Below are 8,719 nucleotides of genomic sequence, written 5' to 3'. Positions count from 1 at the left end.
GTTGCTGTAGTGATGCTACCTGGATTGTCCATTAAACACTATGTATTACTGGAACGTCATAAAAAAAAAAAACTTCAGTACCCTGAATCTGCCCCAGTGTCTTTAGTCTGTGTGATGCAGTGCGTTTTAAAGTTCAATCCTGTATGTGAGATTGCTCAGCTATAGTTGAAGTAGAGGAGAGAAGTTCAGCAGTGCAGAAACTCTGACAGTGAGAAATTGCAGGCGGATGAACAGCTCCTGTGGAGGACAAGAGACCACTGGCACCATTCTGATAACAACACCCATAAGGAAGGATCTTTGCACAGAGTTAGTGGCTGAAACATGACTCTGAAAGGCTTCTTTAATTTTCTGATCCCCTCCAGTTCAAAAGTTCAATACCTTATGGAGCAGAAGAGGCTTAGATGTATAGAATAACTGGTATGTAAAGTGCAGTGAAGATGGAGGAGCTTGCAATAAATAATAATAATATAAAATATGAAATTGAAGAAAAAAATCAAAATCTAAGTGAAGGTTTTTATCCACCTCAACTTTTTTTCAATTTTCCAATTTTTTCCAAATTATGTAACATAATGCCACTAGCTTTAAGCCTTGTATGTTGTTCGTATGTTTGTTACTCAGCCAGTGTTCGTGGGTCTCGTTGACCCGCTGCATTTTTGGGTTTTTAATTCAACACAATAAAAAATTTTATGTTAAAATACTCTACAGATGTTTACTTCATCCCAATTACAAGCAATATAAACAGCATATATGGTTAATATTTGCCCTTTACCTTTATTACATCACATTTTTTAATTAAAGTGCTACTCGTTTTTTGTTGTTTTTTAATAAAATGTAATAAAAAAAAAGAAAATCAAATTTAATCAAGTTATGAGTGGGAAAAAATCAACAAATTTACAAGGAAGCAAAGTTTTTCAAAACTATTGATGTTTATGAATATGGGTCCCACAGACCCAACAACATACAAGGGTTAAGCACAATTTTTTTAAATGTTGAAAAATGCTCTTCTTCTTATAGGAATTTTTAGCTCACATGTAGAATAGTGCATAATTATTAATAGCCATCACATTCCTCCCTCTTTTCTTTTAATTGTTAAGATTGTAATTGTGATTTGTGTTAAATATCTAACGTCTATCTATCTTCAGAGGACTTGTGAACGATCTCCACAGTATTAGGAAGGTGACCTGAATACATAGAATCAACAGGAATACAGCTTACCACCTTAGAATCAAGACTTACATACACAGACACTCGATTTCCTTCAAAACCTTGAAAGTACGCTGTTGTGCAGTTTGTGTTATGTAACTATGTTAAGTAAGAACACATTTTAGAATGAGTTTTCTGAGCCTGGAGCTGTAAGCTATTTCCTGGTGTATTACTTTAACTTCCTTTGATTTGGAACCAGTTTGATCCTCTAAGTACAATAGTGAAACATTTCCGAAACTTGAAATAGAGGATGTTTCTAAATCTTACAGCAATACCAGGAGTGTCAACAGTGATAAAGAATAATATCCAGGATCTTTTATTTCATAACGATATATTATCAAGTTGATTACAAATAGAATTTTAAACAAGACAAACCACCATAACTATTACATTAGAGCCATAACGATATTGGAATACACATTAAATATATAACATATAAATAGATCATTAAGAGAAACACATTATGTTGCTGGTAATGAAGAAGATCTCCCTTGTTTTCCTCTCCATCTTCTCCTGGATTTGATTGCAGCGAACCTCTTCACCTTTTGAGAAATTTCAGAACCTTGACTTAGCTTGATGTCGATACCTATTCAGACAAAAACTAACATACAGTATGATGCAATGCAGAATGAAAGACATCATGTAGAGGTCTCCAGTCCCAGTTCTCCAAGACATGACCTCCAGCTTCCAGGGCTCTACAATAAAAAGGTTTGATGGGGCATGAGGGCAGTGAAGTCAGGTTCCCCAGGGATTCCTGATTCAACCAGAACAATAGGCTATCCGTGAAGCGAGCGCCTGTCCATACTCTTGGTGTCTGAATTTTCATGCTCATCAACTTGGCCGCAACCAGATCTTGATCGGTGTTGAGGCTTTTCAGGTCACTGTAGTTCGTTCTGCAGTAGTTCAGCGCTTCTTGCCAGTTCATCATCTCTTGCACCATGATTAACTGAGGCTCCCAATTGTAGCAGACGAAGTTTAAATGCAGTGTACAGTTATACGTAGCCCAGTAAGTTTCCATTATAGCCACACAATGTTTAGTGCTCAAGCCTCTTGATTGACCAAAGTTCCATGAGTTAAATTCTAGTTTGCTCCCATCAGACCACTCACTTTAGTCTTCTCTGGGTTCTTTCTCAGGCCAATCCAGCATTGTTGAGTTTCACAGGATTTAAACTGCATTATTCTGGGAATGGTCACCAGGTCTACAAAATTGTTTCTGCACAATATCTGAGCATCAATCCAAGTCATACATTTGTCCACAAAAAATACGATCTAAGAAACAAGCAAGTTGCTGCTTCTGTTAAAGCGGCAAAAAAAAAAGAGAAAATTCTGAAACGTCTTCATATTTCTGTGTGATGCATTTGTGCTCTGTTCTGACCAAACCTCTGGCATCACTTAATATAAGTAATATAGAAATAAATGCAATGCAAACACTATGCAAATAACATTTGCTTTCTTTTTTACAGCTAAGCTTCCACCCACTTTTCCACTCTTTGATCTTTACCACTGTACCATGAATGAAAATTAGAGGAATAAGCGGACAAGAGGAACTTTATTTGCTTAAAGGTTCCTGTAAATTAAACTCTCTTGTTTTTCAAAAATATGACCATATGACGTTTCTCCAGAAAATCCTTAGAAATTATAACATGTGTCACTGTCAGGACTCTGCCCGTACTTTGGCCATGTGCCTTTTTGTTTATGTACGGTGTTCACGTGTCTGCCCTGCCCTTGTCGTTTCCTCCCCGCCTCTGCACACCTGTCCCTCATGTCTGAGTAATTATTTGTACTATTTAGTTGAGCCGCGTTGCCTTATGCAGCGCGGAATCCTTTTGTCGTCATGTCTGGTTTTGTCTTTGTCCTGTTTCGTGTTTTTTAAGTTAATAAACCCCGTTTTTATTTAGCTGGTCTGCGTTTGGGTTCATTTTTACCCCCGCGCTCTGACACAGAAATATATCTGAGCAAACATTTGTGTGTTTGTAAACTTGCTAGAACTGAATCAGTTATAGCATTAAAACCAGATCTCTAACTGTGTAGGTTCGACCTTAAACTCCACAAGTGTCTTTGTGTCCATGCGGAAGGTTATTCATATGTTCACCTCTCAGAGGGTTCAGTGATATGACTGATTAAAAACTGCTATTGTAATGTGATCATCTATTGTGATGTTCGGTATGTTGGTTTTTTTGTTTGTTTTTTTTTTCACATATAGTGTGCATGAAATTAGATCTTTTGTCTTTTTAGGGAAAAAATAAGAGCCAAAAGTATGCTTCAGTCTGGTGTAGGTAGAATTTTATGCTGTAGAACTATGCTACTCATTTAACATCATCCAGAAGAATATACACAATAACAACAGAAAAAACATATTGACATTATTAGCTGTTTGTACTGACACACATTATTTCTCAAACACACACGAACACACACACACTTCTGTTAATCATTTCTTTACTTGTGCATACAGCAGTTAAACATATTCAGTGTTTGCCTTTAAGCAAATGTACTTATTTAAATCATTTTCCTTTCAGTCTAGTATTTGTTTCTTATTTTCCAGCACCTGCACTTTTTTGGCTACACTTTTAAAAGTCATGCTTTTAGCTTCTAAATGAGAAATAAGTCAAATAACATTACGTCGCTGACACGGTGCACTCTTAAAAAAGAGATTAAGGAAATCTGCCAAATGCCATAAATGTAAAATAAATAAATAAATAAATAAATAAATAAATAAATAAAAGTTATTTATCTAAATAGCCAATAAAACCTTTTAGAGGAAATAATGGCCCTATATAGACGGAATGACAATTGGAGAGTAATGAGTTTTATTATCTTATTATATATCTTATATATTATTTATATATAATTTATATAAATTTGCTGTAATTCTTGTCTAACTTTGTATATAATAATAATAACAACAACAACAATAACAATAGTAATAATAATAATAATAATAATAATAAACATTTTAGGATCTCTATAGAACCTTTTTTTTATGGGAGCTTCTGTAGCAGATCCTCTGTTAATGTTTATCCACTCACATTAATTTATGAAATTATTTAGTCAAAGCTGCTGACTCAACAACTCACAGCGTTAAAGATATTAGCTAAGAACAGAACGTGTTTTATGAGTATAGATTTTTTTTTAATTATTATTTGTTATCTCAGATCTGCAGTGATGAAAGAATAGTGATGAAACTAAGCATGTACAAAAATGTACATGCTTACTTTTGCTGTTTTATACTCAACGATTCATCACTTCAAATTCAGTGCCTTTAGTCAGTAACATGAAGCTTTGCTACAAAAAAATACATACAAAAACATTATGCATTCAGCGCTGTTTAATTTAAGTTACATTTATGAGGTTGCCAGATTGAAAGAAAGAAAGAAAGAAAGAAAGAAAGAAAGAAAGAAAGGATCTATGAATAACAAGATGACAAAGCTAAGATCAATTCAATTTTATTCATTTGTTTATTGCTTTTTAACAATTGATGTTGTCTCAAAGCAGCTTTACAAAAGTGTAGAAGCAATAAAAATGGACAGTTACTTTTTTAAGTTACTTTTTACGTATCTCTAACATGCAATAATTACATCTACTCATTTGGCTTCATTTAACAGCCTGACCTCCAATATGGCTTCTTTTATTTATCAATAACACAATAGAATAAACCCTTTTATTAACCCTTTATAAGGCCAAAATGTCAATACGTACTACTTACTACTACTACTATTCATACAATAATAAAATAAGGTGATGATAAATTTGACTCATGCTAATTTCACATGATGACACTAAAAGAATAAACTTAATCAAGAATGATATTCAGAATCTTTTTTATAGCGCTACGCTTATATGTATTATATTTCCTTTTGATTACAAAGTGTATTTTTTTAACAAGACTAATCACAAAACTATATAAATGCATTTTGGGTTAATTAAAGATGTAAATATATGTCAAAATTCCATTTTTTTCTACACATTATATTATTGACAACATCTTCAGTGAAATGTAGAATCCTTAAAATATGTACATGAATTTCAGAGATTTTTAGTATTCGTTGTTCGTCCCATTTCAGTTTTGTTGACAGTGTTTCGGGTAAAACTTTGATGAAATACAAGGAGTGACATTCAATCACATGCTTGAATAGAAAAAAAATGCAATTTTGTTCAAAAGATTTTAAAATTCTTCAAACCCCCTTATTTCCAGTCTTATATTCTTCAAATTAAAAAAATATATATTTGGTCTTAGACGTACTGTATGTGCTACAGTCATGTAGTTGATTATCTCCTAAATCTTTTTCCAGAAGTGAGAAATAATCAGCAAATCGAATAAAAAACACAAAGCGCCTTTTGTGCCCTTCTTTCTGAATCAGCAAAAAAATATACAGTACCTTGACATCTGAACTTGAAAGGTTTATTTTAAAAGCTACAAGAAAATGAATCTTTATAGCTTTGAAAAAGTTTTTTTCCAGATGAATTTCATACATTTTACAGATGAACATGGACCATACTGTATATTTCTTCTTGGTCTTCTCCTGGTTTGGACTGCAGTGAACTACAGTACTTGACCTCCACCTTTTGACAAATTAATATATGCATTAATGTTTAGAAGACTATTACAGTAGAATGAAATGAAGTAGTTTAAAAAGACATAAGTATAAGTTGATCACTATTACTGTGCTTAGTAGCAAAGGAAGTTCATTTCCTCATTGCAGTCTCCAATCTCGAAGACCTTATCAGGCGTTAGGGCTCCACATTGGAAAGGTCTGGCAGGGCACGAAGGCAGCAAGGGCAGGTTAATCAGATTTCCGTTGTTCGTCCAGAACCACAGGCCGGCCATGAAGCGTAGTCCAGTCCATACAGCGGTGGTTTGATTAATCAGGCTATGGTTGACAATGTGCATATCCGTTTCTGTGTCTATTCCTAGCAAGTCTTCGTAGTTGCTTCTGCAGTACATCAGTGCCCCTTCCCAGTTCATCTTTTCATTCACCACAATAATTTGAGGTATCCAGTAGGAGCAGTAGAACATCAGAGACAGTGAACAGTTATTATTATAATACGAAGACTCTAATAAACTTACACAATTCTTTTGTGCCAAATTGCTTGGCTCTCCCGCTGCCCAGGCTCTAAAAGTTAGTTCGGTTCCATCAGACCACTGAGAATAATGCAACTCGTTATGTGACTTTACAAGGCCAATCCAGCATTGAGTAGTATAATATCCTAGATTTCTGATCTTATTCAGATCCCCTTGTGTGGTAATGGTTGACAGGTCTGCATAATTCTGTCTGCAGTATGCCTGAGCCGAAGTCCAGGGCAAAGATTTACTCACAAAAATGAATTTTCTTTCAAAGAGACAAGCAGCTACTCCTAGAGCCGCAAAGAGGAGAGCAGCATGAACGGACTTCATCTTTCTCAATGATGTCTTTGAGCTCTGTTTTTAACTCACCTCTACTATAAATCACCCAGCAGAGGAAGTAGGCAAAAATATGCAAAACCAAGCTGGGCAATTTTTAAATGAGAAGGCAAGGCAAACAGTTTGCAAGGGCTGAATCACATCCTGTTTTTTGTTTCCTCTAGATAGCCAGGCTTCCAGCCTCAATTCGACTGGCTTGTTTCATATCTCCTGCTGTACCATGAATTAAAAGAGGAAAACGACTTTGCTTAAAGCTTTCTTTTTGAGATCTCAGGGCACTTAATAATGTCCCTTTCTTGTGTTTAATTTAATTAACACCTTTGTCTCGAATGTTTCTCCAAAAGAAATTGAGCATGAAAACGACTTGACACTGAAGCCAAACTTGTCATCAGCAGGATCCAAACTACATAATCTTAATCTCATAAATATAGTAATGCGGACCAGAAGATTTGATTATTTAGCAGACCCTTATTACTACATCTAATAATAGAAATAATAGTTTAGTTGAACTATGAACTTTGACTGTACTTTTCTACAAATGCTAGCATATAAAATACTCTGAACAATAAATGTATTATCGTTTTAGTCTCATGGTATCAGAGTTTTAGTCTCACAGATTCGTTAGGTCACAGACTAACATCCTCTAGTCCTTCTTTTTTTTTTTTTAAATTAAAAATTTTGCTAGTTTGCTAGTCCAAAACATCTTATCCGCACAACCCCAAATTCCCAGACATGGACTCCGAAAGCCGTGATATTTCTCCTGAGGAGTGTCATTCTCCCTGGATTAAGGAGCTCATCACATGCTTGCTACCTAATTGCCATCACACTAGAAACCCACATGTACATTTACATTTATGCTATTTATCCAGAGCGACTTACTTGATATCTCATTGTTATCAAACTGAGCAAGTGATAGTCTTGCTCAAGGGCCCAACGGTGGCACCTTGGCACTGTTGGGAGAGAGTTATTGATCTTTCCGATCGGTAGGACTTACCCACTTTATCTGGCACGATGTCTCTGTGCAGAGCTTGAACAGTTTACATGAGTCACCTTGTCTTTAGATAGGGTGCATCCCTGTAACCCTACTCTGTGTAACCCTACACTTAGTCTTTATATATAAATTGGATTGGGTTTGTATAATCACACCCCTTAGATTTCTCTTGGCATTTATTCCTGAGGTTCACTGAAGTATACAGCTACGGTCTTGATCCAAGAAACCTTTTGAACCATAAGAACCCACATATTTTCAGGGTTAGGGTTAGGGTTTAGGGTTAGGAATTTCTCACCATGCACATGACAGTAACAACTTTTATGCTTTAATGCTTAAATGAAATTCAAGCTTAAAATTCAAATTGACTGAGGTGAGGCATCGCATGTTTGACTGTAGTAAAATATTTTCTTTTATTGATGTCATTTGCTTTTGAGTCAAGCTCTCTCATTTGTTTCTTATTTACCAGTGCCTGAACTTTTGAACCATGTTTTTCATTGTTTTTATTTTTCTCTGTTCATTTTCCTATCCGTCTCAATGAAAAAAAAAAATCTCACATTTCTACATCTGCACACATCTGCCTTTTTTCCTCCAGGACATCTGATTTCCATAATGGTTTAGTTATGAAATGGAAGAAGATCATTCTGTCTGTACTACAATAACATGCTCGGTAGGAGAGAACCATAAAACAGTAGGAACTCGCTGAGATTAAACGGAAAAGAAAAGCTACAGGGAGGGCTCCAGATAAAAAAATACATATAAATAATAATAATAATAAAATAAAAACACACACAGTCGGGATTATGTTTATTCAAAATCATGCCAAACTTAATGAACTTTAATTCTGTTCTCACTCAAAGAAGCCTAAATTAGAAACACTCTTCATTATTACAGCACCTGTGTGATTTCCACAGAAATCATTGCTTTATTGTTGAAATGTTCTGGCAAAAGTATTAAAAATTCAGTAAAGGTAAATTAATAGCAGCTAGTGATACAACTCAATCAGATTTCTCATCAAGAAACTTCAAAACATGATAAAGGTCACAACTTGTTATAGTATATAATTATAGAAACTCATAAATTCTGTATAAATCATCTCCTCACTACTCAGTCACTGTATACTGTAT

Source organism: Tachysurus vachellii, chromosome 25 (assembly GCF_030014155.1).
Source record: "Tachysurus vachellii isolate PV-2020 chromosome 25, HZAU_Pvac_v1, whole genome shotgun sequence".
NCBI classification, from domain to species: Eukaryota; Metazoa; Chordata; class Actinopteri; order Siluriformes; family Bagridae; genus Tachysurus; species Tachysurus vachellii.
The sequence above is the reverse complement of the archived record's forward strand: the minus strand, read 5'-3'. Positions refer to the sequence as shown.